At 43.1% G+C, this 14,900-nt stretch overlaps 1 protein-coding gene across 1 annotated transcript in view; it reads left to right on the top strand.

Annotated features, from left to right (window-relative positions):
- Window positions 1-480: 480 nt before the first annotated feature.
- ELK3 (ETS transcription factor ELK3) overlaps window positions 481-14,900 on the top strand; it is a 66,881-nt gene continuing 52,461 nt past the window's right edge. The window contains exon 1 of the mRNA XM_014780096.2: window positions 481-835. The gene's annotated coding sequence lies outside the window, so the exon portion shown is untranslated. The remainder of the gene's footprint in view (window positions 836-14,900) is intronic.

The raw sequence follows: 14,900 nt of genomic DNA, 5'->3' as shown, positions 1-14,900 counted from the left end.
TCATCCTAAGCAATCACGCCCCCACCCACGATAAAAGCAGCCCTCTCCCAGAGCAACCAAACCCTGAACCCCACTCCCCATGCCCCCTTGCCCCACAACTCGTCCATCCCGCTGACAGCAAACAGCAAGTCCAGCGGCCTCCCCACTTCGGGCCTCCCCACTTCGGGCCTCCCCGCCCCGGCCAAGTGGGCAGGGTACGACCCCACTGCAGTGTCCCGCGTGGTCCCCAGCGCAGGGACCCCAGGGCAGAAGAGGGATCCGCGCACCCGCCGCACCCCGCGGTCAGGCCCCCGCGCGTCGGGGGCAGCTTCCCCGGGTTTCTGGCCGAGCTGCTCCCCCGCCGTGGGGAGGGGCTGCGGCCGCTCGGAGTCGCCCAGGGTCTGGAGGCTCCTCCCCTGGGGTGGCCGAGCAGGAAGCGGGGAGCGCGGGCGCGGGGGCGCGCGGCGCGGTGCGGGGCGAGCGCGGGGCCCGGGGCGGCGGAGTATGCGCGGGCCTCGGCGGGCGGCCCCGGCGCACAGCCGCGGCCGGGGCGCGCGGCGCGGGGCGGAAAAGCCTGTTTACACAGACTGCACACCGCCTGGGGAATAATGCAGTAAAGGAAGTGAGCCGGCTCGGCCTGACTGCTCCAACTTCCTGCTCTCACACACACCAGAGGAAAAAAAAAAAAAAAAAAGAGGAGCGAGAGAAAGAAAAAAAAGGGGGAAAAATCAGGATCTCATTACAAGAGCAACAGACCGTCTGCAGACGCCTGTCAGCATGGAAAGTCGGGGGCTTTCGCCCGGTTCCTCCTAGAAATTCCCCCGAAGAAGGATCTTGAAAGCTCCCCCACATCTGGGTAGGTAGCAGGGCTTCTGCCTGTTGCTCGGACAGTTGCAAAGTTTCCTTGGGGGTGGTTTTTTCTTTCTTTCTTTTCTTTGGGTTGGTGGGGGTGGGGCGGGTGGGCACCCCGAGGTGGGCTGCAGGCCCGGGGAGAGGCGCAGCGGGGATGCTCCTGCGCCCGCGCCGCCGCCAACCGGTCGGAGCTCCGCGCCGCGTCCGCGCGCCGGGCCGGGGGCTGCGGGGACCCTGTGCTGGGAGACCCCCGCCCTGAGGCTGCGCTGCAACCCCAGAGGAGGGGGCGCGCGGGGGGGTAGGGGACGGTGAAACTTGGGGTGCCTGGGAGGAACGGCGACTGGAGCGGGCTGCATGCCTGGAGGCTGGACCACCGCTGACCTTCCAGCTGGGGCTGGGGCTCCCCCAGGGTGGCAGTGGGCACCGATGCTCGGATTCTGGGAGAGGACGAGGTGGAGAGGGAAGCGGAGGGCGCGGGGAGTGAAGACGCGGGGCTGGGGGCTGCGTCCACTCGCTCGGCAGGTGACCCCCGTCCGGGTCACCGCCCCAGGCGCACGCCCAGCCGGGCCTTTAAAAGCTGGCGGAGTCTTGACTAGACAAGGTTTTGGAGAAGGACCGGGCAGGAGATGGTCTTGGCGCCCCCAGCTCCTTAGGAGAGGACTCTCCAGCTTGCAACTGAATGTTGGCCTGTAATCCTACTGTAACTTTTTTGGGCGGAGGAATAATTTTGGAGGGTTAAAAAAAAAAAAAAGTAAAAACAGAGGTCTCGGTTTTGTTATGGTTTCTGAACCGAATCATCCTGAGGACAAGCTGCAGTTAGGCGGCGGGTGGGGGTCGGAGCAAGAAATGTTATTTCAGAAACTGCAAAAGGGGCTTTTTAGAAGAAAAAAAAAAAACGAGTGTCGGGAGAGTTTCTGGCTTGTCTGGAAACGGCAAGACTAATTGCCATGCGCTTCCGCTTTGAAACTGGCAGCAGACAGCATCTTGAAAATGACTCACTAGAGGAGCTCACAAAGAAACTGTGGTTTGCTCCTTCTCAGGTTTATGTATTTGTGCCTTTTACAGTTTCCTTTATAGTGTTTCAGGGGTCCCCCGCCGGCCCCCTCCCACCCCCCTGCTTTTGGAAGCCCCTGGCGGGTCTTGAACTCCCCCCAGCACCCCAGCCGCGGGGGAGGCTGGGGGAGGCTGAGTTGTTTTTGGAGTTGGCTGGGGAGAGGGTTAAAGGGATTCTGCTGCTGCAGGGGAAAAAGTTCCCTGAATTTTCCACTGGCTGCGGCAGGAAGAGAGCCCCTTTAGTCATTGCTAAGTAATGTCTGCACACACACCAACTAATCTCATTAGGAGTTTCCGCTGCTCGGCACAGGAGGGGTTTTGTGCAGCCACTGTCAGCCAGGGGAGCCCTGCGCCGGGGAGGGAGACAAGTTACGGCTTTATTTACTTAGACGTGCAGCCGCCCAACGAATCTTTTCGGGGCAGCATCTTGAAAACTTTCAAGTCCCTTTGGCCATTTTGCGTTTCGGACTTACAGGTTTTTCTTTCTCAGTGTCTGTGTGTGTGGGGGTGTGTGTGTGTGTGTGTGGTTTCTATTGCCCGAGCAGCTCAAACACACCCATCCTCTCCCGTCTGTGCTTCAGTCTTTGGTGGGGGGTGGGGGGGAGCCGGAGGAGATGAGAAACCAAGCGTGTTCCAGGCGTCTATTAATGAGCTCAAATCGATTTCTGAGCCTTATTGCCAAACAAAATACCCTCTGATCTCTCTCCCTTTTTCTCTCTCTGAGACACACATTTATTTGGGAAAGGTCAGTTATGAGTTTCAATTTATGGGGATTATAAAATTACAGATTGTGTTAGGAGGGCACATGGGTTAGACGGTTAGGAAGACTGTCCATAAGTGTTTTTAGAATTTCCGGTAATGCTCCTGCCTGCAGAAACCCTTGATGGTCTTTCTATGCCAAATATAGCCAGGGCCTTCTGGCCTTTTTTTTTTCCCCTTCTTCTTTTTAAACCTTTAAATGTTGGAAATGTGTAGAGTTACTAAAAAGGGTACAGAATTTTAAGGAACCCAATTGGAATTCTGGGGCTCCTTTATTGACAAGGACGTGCTGCTGTGTTGAGGGTTTTTAAGGTGTTGGCGATTCTTTTATGGTGGCAAAGCAGCTCCTAAAACAGCCCAGCCAGGGTAGGATGTGAGTGAGCGTGAGTACAGGGTGTCCCTGACACGGTACCTAGCACAGAGGAGATGATCAATAAATCGCTGTGTTGAAAGCTGTGAGTAGCATAACAGAACTTAAATAGGTAAGAAAAAAGCTTTCTAAAACTAGCATCATTCTGCATGAGCATTCCTTAAAGATGGAGGTTGTAGAGTTGTCTGAAGACTACATTTCCTTCAAAATAAAAAGGAGGTAATTAGAATTCTTCATTTCACTAAGTTCTTATTTGGAATGCATAATGTTCTTTTATATCAGTAGTTCTCAACCGAGAGTAATTTGCCTCCCAGGGGGCATCTGGAGACATTTTGGTTGTCATAACCAGAGGGAATGCTATTTGCATCTAGTGGGTAGAGGTCAAGGATGCTGCTAAAAATTCTGCAATGCACAGGGCAGCCCCCCACAAAGAATTTTCCGGCCCAAAATGTCAGTAGTGCCCAAGAAACTCTTGTTTACATTAATGAGGAAGATGGTGGTTAACTCTTTTACATGCATTCACTCAACGAATAGGACATTTAAAAGTCATCAGTAGCACTTTTCTGCCAAATATATAACACAGTATGCATGAATTTTCTCTCCCTTTCTGGTCAGTAGTATGCAGTAGAATGACATGTAAATGATGACATGGTGATGGTGTACCTTTGTGAGCTGAATTAGACCGTCTCTGAACCTCACTCGCTTGGTACTAATTTAGCTTTTATAGACCAGAAAGGCAAGAGCCCAGGTGGGGGATAGCAGTGATTTTTCAGCCTCATTTAAATTATGAAGTTTCCTAAACATTTACTAAAGACCTCTTTTTTCTTATTTAAAAAAATTTAATAATTCAAAACTGCTAATATACAGTAAATGCAACTCTGAGATCATAATTGAAATTTATATTTCTAATAACTTTTTGGAACTTGAACCTTTCCCGAAGTCAGTTTTAAAGGACTTCCAGGTAGTGCATATAAATTAAAATATTCCTTTCTTAGCTGTCAGATATTGGATTTTGTGTGTTCTGTGCTACCCAATTATATTTATATATCAACTTGATTCAAAAAGACAATGTGGTTGCAAAACATTACCTGTTGACAAACCCAAAACACTTCATGAAAATTATCCAAGGATGTGACTTCCTGGAGTAGAGTCTTTTTTTGCTGATGGTGAGTTACTGCTTACTAATTAATGGCTTTGCTCCTTTCCAGTCCTACAGAATGAATCAGCTATCTCCATGTTTCCCAGACCTGGGGTTTCTTATTAAACTTGAAAAGAAATGGGTTCTCTGTCTGTCCTGGCTGTGCCCTGACTGCTGGCAGCTGGCTTCTGTCCCTTTCTAAGGGCCTGCACCTATACATACACACGAGTGACATGGGTCATTTGAATGAAAGACCCCACTCCTGTCAAATTTTTCTCTATGTTTCAGGCAAGAGTTTTTTATGTCCTAGTTATCCATAATTCCTCTTGGCCTTGTTGATTGATTTATACCATATTTGAGATCACACTAGCCTATCAATATTTTCTAAAGGTTAGTTGTTTTTCTGTTATAAAAAACATTAATGTGAATACCTTAGGAAAATTCAGAAGACCACAAAATAAAAAAATAAACATCTCCCATAATCCCATTTTGGTGTATATTTTTCTTTTAAAATGCGTGTGTGTGTGTACATACACACATGCACACACATAAAATTTTTAATTGGAATCACACTATACTTTCTGTTTTGTAACTTATTTTCACCTAACATATCATGTAACAGATGTTAGTAACTAGATCTAAGATCAAAATTACCACCCATAGAGCTTCTATTTATTGATCTAATAAATGTATTGACTCAAAAGTGGCTTGAAATAATTTCTACATGGACTTCTCCAGTGTTTTTGTCTGTGGCTCCAAGTAATGTTCTAAGAATGCTGCCCTCTTGAAAGACTGAATTCATGTGTGCTGTGAAATTTGGGATTTTGATGAGTTTCTCTATGATTTAAGAATGAGTCATGATTTGCAGTAGAGTATCAAGATGTAGTAACAGGAAGTCCAGGGCACTACACATCAAAATAGAATGTTAAATGATGAAAAAAGAGAAACTAGGTTAAACCAAAAATACACCTTGAACTTACCTAACTAAAAGGGGGGAGGAAGGTGCCTCTTGCACACTTTGACAACTCTTGTTTATTACTGTTTCGTTTTCTATCAGTAGAGTTTCCAAACTTTGAAATTGGTGTTTTAAGTGGATTTTCAGCTCAAGATTACTATTGCTCAATGCCAGTCTGAACAGAGATCATCCAGCTTTTTGGTTGAAACCATGGCACCGAGACCATGAAAACTGGTTTTACCACTGGTGCAGTCCCGGTAAACTGAATTATCAGCGTGTGTGTGTGTGTGTGTGTGTGTGTGTGTGTGTGTGTCTGTGTCTGTGTCTAACCTTCTGTTAAATCCTAAAGGCCTTCAAAAATGGTGGACCATTCAGTCTTTTAAGTAACTATTCTCTGCAGAAATTTGACTCCCCATGACTCCTACCCACAACCAAAATAAAAATGGCCTTTCATCCATTACTGGAAACTTACATATATGACAGCAGTTTAAAAATAAAGTTTGAATTGGTCATTTCAATAAATTGTAATTTGGTTTGAGTTGCCACTAGAAATTAATTCATTGATTACTTCAGGTGTTTTAATTTACATTTGCTGGAAGGTAATTATGAGATTATTCTAAGAATTAAATGGGATTATTTTATAGTTTGGCCATGAGATTTATTTGTATATTTTTAAAGAAATTAAGATGATGGTTATACTAATGTATTCTAATTTGAATTGGACTAAAATGTATTTACTCGTATGTTCTAAAAAGAGGTTCTAAAGCACATAGTATCATAAGATTTTTAAAGCACCTTTATCTAAGAACAATTCCTAATTTTTCATATATAAATATGGGAGTGATGGAGTAGGTATAAAACACACTTATCTGATGCCTTCTCTTAGATTGTGTGGTGAGGGTAGCGATCCTTTACTCCAAACAATAGAATAAGGAATCCCAGACCCTTGGTGTCTTTTTTTTTTTTTAAATTGAGGTGTAATTTAGATATATGAAAATGCACAGATGTTAAATGTTACTGTATACACCCATGTAATCCCCACCCCCTACCTCCAAATAGAGAATATTTCCATCACCCCAAAACATTCCCTGATTGTTTTTTTTCATTATGACAGTTGCCTGATTTTACCATGTAGGTTATTAAACTCCATTACACTTTGATAAAATACTGCAGTATTTTTATTTGATCTGCTGGGTTAAAAATAAATCATTAGAGTGTATGGATTTCCTCATCATACAATAAGAGGAAAAATTCCTGCTACATTTATTTAATATCACTTACGCTGACCAAAAATAATATGTATGCTGCTGGAAAAAGTAGATTCCCTTAAAACCAATCGCGTTGAGGGAATATCACTTAATCTTCCTGGACCTCAGTTTCCCTGGTGGATGGTAAGGTGATTGAAGTTGAGAGGCCGGGATAATCCCTTTCAAGTCAAAAGTCCTATTTTTCTGCTGTTTTGGAGTAAAGAACTTGAATTCTTCTAAGAGTTGTGCAAGTGTAATGTGAATTTTTGCTGTCATCCCCAAACAGCTGACTTTTAGACCTATACAGCAATTTAAACTGCTATTTTGTGGTGAGAAAAGGGGTTCAGTTTCCCATTCAACCCCATTTTGGCCCCTTATTGAATAAGGAACAGCCGAGGGAGGGTCAGTAACAGCTGCTGGGCTCCTTTTCTCCTTTTTTTGAGGTTTGTGACAAGCACCACTCATTTCTAATGACCCACAACTGCATCATTCCTGGGGACACCAGTGACTATCTTCCGGTTGGGTGCCCAGATAATATTTTGATCACCAGGTTAGGTCCCTACTCTTGCCTTCCAATAGTCTTTGAAAATGCTCTCCATCCTCCTCTGCTGTATCTGAGGGGTCCCATGTTCCCTCTTGCCCCCTCCAATCCCTTCTCCACCCACAGGCTAGAGCAGTACTTTAAACACAGATCTGACCATGTTACTCCTCTGTTTAAGATCTCCCAGTGGCTTCAGCTAGGATGAAGACCAAAATCTTTAACGTGAGCTGCAAGCTGTGATTTGGGCCAGCCACCCTGGCCTTGCCTCAATTCCTCAGATGTGTAATGGGCCACTAGGCCGTTCCAAATGCTATTCTCCTGGGAATTCCCTTCCCTGCCCCCACTCCCATCAACTTTTCTCACTCCACTTTGCCTAGCCAATTTGTAGGCATCCTTCAGGTCCCAGCTTAACCATCTCTCCCCTGAGGAAGCCTTTGCTGGTCCCCTAGGCTAGACCTCCCACAGTCATCCATCCCTGGACCCCAGAGCCCTCGCCACAGGCTTATTTACAGGTTTCCTCGTTACCCGAATTCTCCCTCTCCAAATTCTTACTATGCAAATGCAGGTACCGAACAGTTTCAAATATATATTTCTGGAGATAGGGCCGGTGTCCCTCATTATGCATTAATACTCTTCATTCCAAAACTCAAGAACCAAGTAGATTTGATAGCATGATATCCCTTGTTATCCAAAGTCCTGTCCAGACCCTTGAATCCATTAGATTCAGATGGAGAGAGTTACATGTGCATGTATGTGACATGATGTGTTTCACATCTGTCGCCCCCATCAGTCTGTAAGCTCCCTCTGGGCCTGATCTGTTTTTCTCATCCTTGTATTTATCCCAGCGCTTTGTACAATACCTGGCATTCACTGAATTAAAAACGATCTGAAGGGGGAAAATCTTGTCAGTATTGCCCCCCCACCCCATTTTGCCATTGGACTTGATAAAGCATTTTATTGCTCTGCATAAATCCAATTTTTTCCTAGACAGATAAGAGTTTTTGTCCAGATTTACAAGAAAAGTAGATGTACAGAAATCAGGTTAGTTAATATCCAAGAGGGCCAAGTTGAGCCATATTGTTGATATCAGTGTTGTACTAAGAATGGTTGGTTAACAGTTAAGTAATTCATAGAATAGTACAGCTAAAAAAGAATCTCAATGTAAAGTTCTTTCCGTGTTAAAATTCATCATTCTGCAGCAACCATCATTAGTCCTTTATCAAGACTTCAATTGACCGAGTTTTCATAGTTCCTTTGGGCTAAGTTCCATAATGTTCACAGTTAAAAGTCCTTCTTCACTTATACTAAAACCTGGGTGTGTAGCTTTTGTCCGTAACTTTTTGTAATTAATGAATGACGTTTCTGGGTGGGTTTTAAAACAATAAAAGACTCTGCCTGTGTGATTATGAAGAGATGAATGATGACTAAATACCTGAATTTAGTGAAAGAAGGCTAGATCTGCTGTTAATTTCAGCTGGGTTTTGCCAAGGAGCCGTTTATTGATAATCAAACCTTGATTGACTAGAATGTATGATTAAGCAGATTTTTCTCCCTGCACTTAATTGTCAGAAGAGAGAGAATAAAACAACAACAACAAAACAAGAGCCCCAGAATTTATTCCAGGATGTGCTCCTGGGTAACTGCAGGAATTCTCTGTAGGAATGAACTGCAAGGATTCTCCTATGCTGTCTGCACCTGTATGTTCTCATCAACTTCAGAAGGATGATACCGAGGCCCAGAAAGATCAGAATGTTCTATTAAGCAAGAAGAGGGGTTGTAGATGTAGAAAAATTTCCTAACACTAATCATTAAGAAGAATACTTCTCTGGTTGATACTCAGTGACCTGGAAGTGTAACTTCCCCACTATCTCCTTATCGGAGTTTGGAAGGTTTGCCTTTCGAGGCTAAGATATAAGCCCTGGTTGTTGGAGTTCATTTGAAAATGAAAGAAGTAAGTTTGGCAGATGAGGAAGGAGTATCTGGGTGCATCTGGTTGTGTCTCCATAGATGTAGGCTACAAGGGGGCTGTGTGCGTCCAAGAGAGTGGGACAGTATGCCATCTCAGCTCTTGGTCCTTCTCTGTATGGTCCCTCTTCTCATGTAGGATCCGAGCCCTAGTTCTGTGCAGAGATGAGAGCATAAGGGAAGGTTTGTGAAAATTCTCCACCCCAAAGAATCATTGTTTCACTCCGAGAACTCAGGAGAGAACTTGGATTTTTTATATAATTTTCAGGAGAGGAGAAAGCTGAGATTCCTGCTAATTTCAGCAAGCCCCATTAACAACATCCAAGAAGGGACCAGACCATTCAGTGTCATTTGGATGACTGTATGTGGATGCAGCGCCTCAGTCTTCTTGTATGGTCATGCATTTTGAACTCCTCTGGGGTCTAGAATTCATGAGTGTTGGTAGGAAGTTATTTTTGCTGATGTCCCTGCCTGTTTTCCAAGCCCCAGATGCTGATCATTTAGACCAGGGGGTGTTGGGTGGTAGACTGCTGCTTTTTTCTTTTCTTTTTTAAAGCATTTTAGACCAAACATCTCCAAATTCTCCAAGTGACACTGTGAGTCGGGGTTGGAACTGATTAAACCCCAGGCAGACAGATGTCGTCACATCCACACTGAACCTCTGGCACAGGGCAGAAATGTCTGTTGATCGGCCAACTTCATCTTTGATAGTTGAGGCAAAAACAGAAACATCGCTCAGCCACCCCTCGGCATTCCCTGATTTTGCCTAATTCACTTTGTTAGGCGCTTTAGCACTAATTCTCAATTACGTGTTTATGATACTTGGATAAATTGAGTAATTTTGAAGAGTGTTAAAAATTTCTTTAAAAATCGAATTACTTTCATTACAACAGAAGTATATGCTGCTAGAAGATGTGTTGAATCAAATAAAATGACCCACGTGGATTCAGGTTCTCGAAAGCTCGGAGTCACTGCTCTCAAATAAGAGTGTTGCCCTGCTTTGATTTAAATCAGAGCTGAACCACAAGAACGGGTTTCTCCTCCAGCTTCTGCCACATCCTTTGTTGTTGTTGTTTTTTTAACATAAATATTAAGACCTACTAATTTTTCTTTAGGAAAGTAGAAACTTGAAGACCTTGACATAGAAGATCATCCATGTACCAGGTGATGAAAATATAGAAGGAGTGATTTTCTTTAGCTGGTTTAAAATAGGATCTGGCTGCTTTTTTGTACAGTTAGTGTATTCATGTTGAACAATTCTTGGAAGAGTAAGTAGGGTAACAAGTTGTGTGTGACGTTTCAAAAAGGGCTGAGCCAAGTTGGCAGATGGCAGATTCCTGAATGGAAAATAAGGGCCATGAGGATGCTTTGGGGTATGTATTCGATGTTTGATGCTAATGGCACCACCAACCATTCTCTTCCGTCAGATGCTTTTGGTGGCCTCTTGAAGGAAATGCATGTGCACAATAGCCTGACACGAATGTATGAGCCATCGGTCTTCCACTTGATGGCAGTTTTAATGTTATTTTGCTCATTTATTCACTGCAGTTTGGGGCTTCAAGCATAAGGCATTGAGAGAAGATCATTTAGTTTTGAAGTCACTCGCTGTCTATTTTTGCAATAGTTTTCTTAGAAATAACTATACTTAACAGGAAAACCAAGATATTTTAAATGTGTTCCACTTAACAGTAGTTTGTCTACAAGTCAGGCTTGATTTTAAATGGGCATTCAGTGAAAAATGAGTTGCCTTTTGCTTGCCGTTTTACCTTAACACCATTGTGTTTTTGCTTCATGTTAATAAGAACTTTATTAGAAGTTATTTAAATTTAGAAGAAACTCTGCATTTGGCACCATCATCATCATATGTAGCTAGATTTGATATCTGTATACAAAAATGTGAGAGAAACATACATATGTGGAGACAGTAAAGCTGTAAAAAGGATGGGCTACCTTCCTGACTTCAGATGCAACGAAAATCCCCCACAGATGTCCACCACATGAGGAGGTGGTGATATCCTGAAGACTGCGGAGTCACTGTTTTTTATAGATCCCTTCCAAAGTGAATGTATCATACCAGATTTATGTATAAATGTTTATGCCTAGAATTTGCATTTCTTAAACCGTGAAAGAGTTTTGCTGAGAAGAGCACCAAAGAAGTGACCACAGAATCTAGAAGCCTGGAAGAGTCCAGTTCCTTGCTTGGGTAACCGCCCCTGTAAGGCAGCTCTCTGTGCTTCTCAAAAATCTCTAAAGAAGATGTCACAAATACCAGTAACTCATAACTGTTTTTGCAACAATACTATATATAGTCAGAGCAAAAGACTAGCTAAGGTCAATATTAGCCAGCTACATCTTGACATGTCCAGAAACCAACACATTTTGGCAAATGTTAAATTGCAGAAAAAGGAAAAAAAAAAGATTTATAACACTATTAGCCATTTGTAAATTATCAGTAGTTCAAATATGCTATATTATAAAGTTTTAACACTGATCACATACTTCTAAACAATGTCAAAATCAGCTAACTGGTATCATTTTCTATATCTATGTACTATTTAAAAAAGACATGTAAAATGGTTTCAGTGGATTTACTCCAGGAAGAGGGAAAGATAAGTTTCCCAGGAATGAAGTTGAGGATAGTTTTCTTTAGTGACTTAACCATCCAGAAATGATTGAAGAAATGGTGCTTTGTTATTTTAAGTTCTGGAGAGAAGATGAGAGAGTTCCCAGTTTCTCTGGGAAGACCATGACTTCTCTCCCTCTCTAGGCCACTGCCAGGCTTTCTGTGAAGGAAAGCTGGAAGGAGAGGGTCAAGGGTCCCTGTTGCACCATCCCATTCCCAAGATGAGTAGCCTGATGTGTCATGCATGTGTGAGAAGCAGCCCCTGGTGAAGAGAGACATGTTCTGATGATGGCAGTAAATGAAGTAGAGACAGACTGGAATGACCTATGGGGAGGCTGTGGGACCCACGGTGGCTTTGGTAGGATGGGAGCAGAAGCAAGGGTCACACTGGAGAGAGTTTTGGGGGGAACCGGAGATGTGGACCACGAGGGGAGGAAAGGCTCTGTATCTTTCCCTGGGGTGGAACTAGGGAGGTAGAATTGCCGTGCAGATGTGGGAGGTGGCCCAGACTGGGTGCAGCCCGGTCAGGGGAGGGAAGGTGCACAGATGGTTACCTTTCTATCAGGAAATGCCCGACACTGCAGCAGGACTGGGATGCTGAGCACAGCTGTGCACATTTCCCGGTCCCCACGGTCCCTTGGGATCCTTCTGAGAGGAAGAGATGGTGTTGCAGCCCACACCTGACCCCACCCGGGACTGCTTCCTCCCCGACCCCAGTGTTGGCCCAGTGTGTGTGCACATGTGTGAGAGAGACAGGCCAGAGTGATGTTGACCATCATTTGTGTGGGTGGCCTTTAAAGAGGGGCTGAGGAAGAAGGGCACTACTGTTAAGCAAAACATATTGCTGGTTGCCATCAATGGAAAAAGAACATGTCTGGATTTTTAATTAGAAGAGCTAAGACATGAATTTTTTTTTATTAAACATATTTTATCTTGCCTTTTTTTTTTTTTTTCTAATGTTTCCACTGGGTGGTGCTGCAGGAATTCCTACCTTTTGCCTTGGATCTACCCTTCCCAGAAAGACGCCTCTAAAGCATAATAGGAGGAAGTCCTGATTTAGAAAGATTTTACAGTTTCAACACAATAGAAGAGTTTGGAGGATGCTCTGGCAGGAAATGTTTCAGTTTCTGGATGTGGAAAAACCACCATCATTTTGTATCATGCAAAAGTGTTCTTACTACATTGGGTATATACTTTTAGCTTCACCAACTTATTATTTGGTGCAGAAACGCTTTCAAGTTTATCTGAAAGACGATGGTTTCGTTCATAGTGGGAGTGCTATGTAAGATTTCCTTTATTTTCAATTTTCGTAAAATTGTCTTTACAAAGTATCTGAGCAAATAAACATTTTCTGGTGTTAAGATAACCACAGATATAAAAAGTATCTGTTAAGGCTTTATTTGAAGCTGAAGGCATTATTCCCTTCTTATTTTAAAGATCATTTACACAATGTATCGATCAAAAGGTTAACTTAGATTTTTACTTTCAAAATACTTTTAAATTGTAAAAAGTCTTAGTTTGATAACACTCATGTACGGAGGGGATGGGGCTGGCTTTACTCCTGTTGTACAGATAAACAAGTTGAAATACAGAGAAGTTTACATCCCTGTCTGAGACCACGAAACTCTTTAAGGCCGTGGCTGCGATGAGAATTTCTATGTTCTGAATTCCAACTTTTCCCCTTGCACACAGGATTGAATTGAATTAAATTTTATTAATATTAATAGTACAAAAATTTAGGTAAAAGATTTTCCATTCAAAGGCCTAGGAAATATGAGAATCAAAGGTAGTGTGGGGGGAAAAAACACCCGCTGGAAATTAGGAAGCTCATTAAATTGAAGCTCCAGTTTAGGACAGCAAGATTTTAAGTAAGTTTTAAAATGCGAGATTTTAAGTAAGTTTTTTTTCATGTGCATATTGCGATCCTCCATGAAATCTCAAGTACTGCTTTCTTAGAACCTGAAACAGGGCTTCTCCAGAAGTGCTTGTTTTTAAAGGAGAAATTTTGAGCTCCTGCTGGGTGCTAGGTGCCGCCCGAGGTACTGTTGTGCAGTTTCACTGGGGTCCCCAGCCTGTCCCTGTTCACACGTGAAGTGTTTCTCATGACTCATTTCGTTGTTACATGAGATTCGAGCAGGTTTTGGGCCCCTCTGGGGCCAGGCTAGATCACTGCGTTAGTTTCTATCATCCTCTCGTTCCCCCATCCTGTGCACACACTGAGTGGAAGGATGAGTCTCTCCTGCTGAGGAGGAGCTACGCTATAGAAGGTACAGCTTCTCACATCCTGTCTTTATAACCGAGAGCCAACTTTGGCTATTTAGTGTCGGATGAACCTGGTGTGAATCTAAATCAATATACAGATCTTTTTCAAAGGGAAATTGATCGTGGGATGAGTTCAAAGATTCTTTCTTAAAACAGAACCCAACTAGAACAACTGGAGTCACAGATGAGGCAAAGCCAGAAACGAACAAGGAAATTTCCCGATATGATTCCTAGTGGGAATGTTGTATTGCCCTCTGAGTTAAAATGAGACTTTTCTCTTAGCAGCAGTGAGGTGTGCCTGTAAGAAATGAAGCCTCTGCTAGGGGGGCTGTGTGTAGTGATTAAGGACCTGGGCTTTGGCGCCAGATGCCCCTGGATACGAGTCTCTCTTTGCTCGTATGACTCCTGTGGCTGTAAGCGTCTTATTTTACCTTTTTAAGTCACAACTCCCTCATGGAGTATTAAATTTAGACAATGTGTGTAAAGCACTCAGCACAATGCCTGGTACATAGTCAATGCTCATGAAATGTTAGCATTAAAAAGGAAAAGCTCCTACTTAAAGAACTAATGGATTTTTTTTGGTATCAGCCCTATTCTTGAGAATTCTATAGATTCTCAATATTGCTGGTGGGGGAGGATATAGCTAACATTTCCTTTAGAATGGGGCCCTTCATTTGGGATTTATGAATTATCTTGAGGGATTTACAAACCCTGCTGAAATTATGTATATTTTAGAATAATGTATTTTTTCCCTAGAGAATTTTAGATTCTCAAAAGGGTCCATGGACCAAATGCAGGAAGAAGATACTGCCCTGGGGATGTGACTGTGTGTGTGTGTGTGTGTGTGTGTGTGTGTGTGTGTCTGTATGTATCTATTCTCTGTGTGTGATTATATGTTTTAGGTTGACAATATGAGATTGCTGGTATTTGACTGTTTCTGACCCATAAAAATAACAGTTTTACACAGTTCAACCTAATAGTTGGTGATATTGTTAAGAAACATAATTTGAAACAGTATCATAATGAGAGAGATTATAATGAGATGTGATTATAGCTTATTTTCATATGTTATTTATCAAAGCCTTGCAAGTTAAAATTCGTCAGGCAGCCTTGGACCACTAGTAGTCATATTTATCTAAAATAACTTCTGTGTACA

The sequence above is a fragment of the Ceratotherium simum genome, chromosome 25, assembly GCF_057802395.1.
Source record: "Ceratotherium simum simum isolate JZ-2026a chromosome 25, ASM5780239v1, whole genome shotgun sequence".
Lineage (NCBI taxonomy): Eukaryota > Metazoa > Chordata > Mammalia > Perissodactyla > Rhinocerotidae > Ceratotherium > Ceratotherium simum.
Note: the sequence above shows the minus strand (reverse complement) of the source record. Positions and strands in the feature narration are given on the sequence as shown.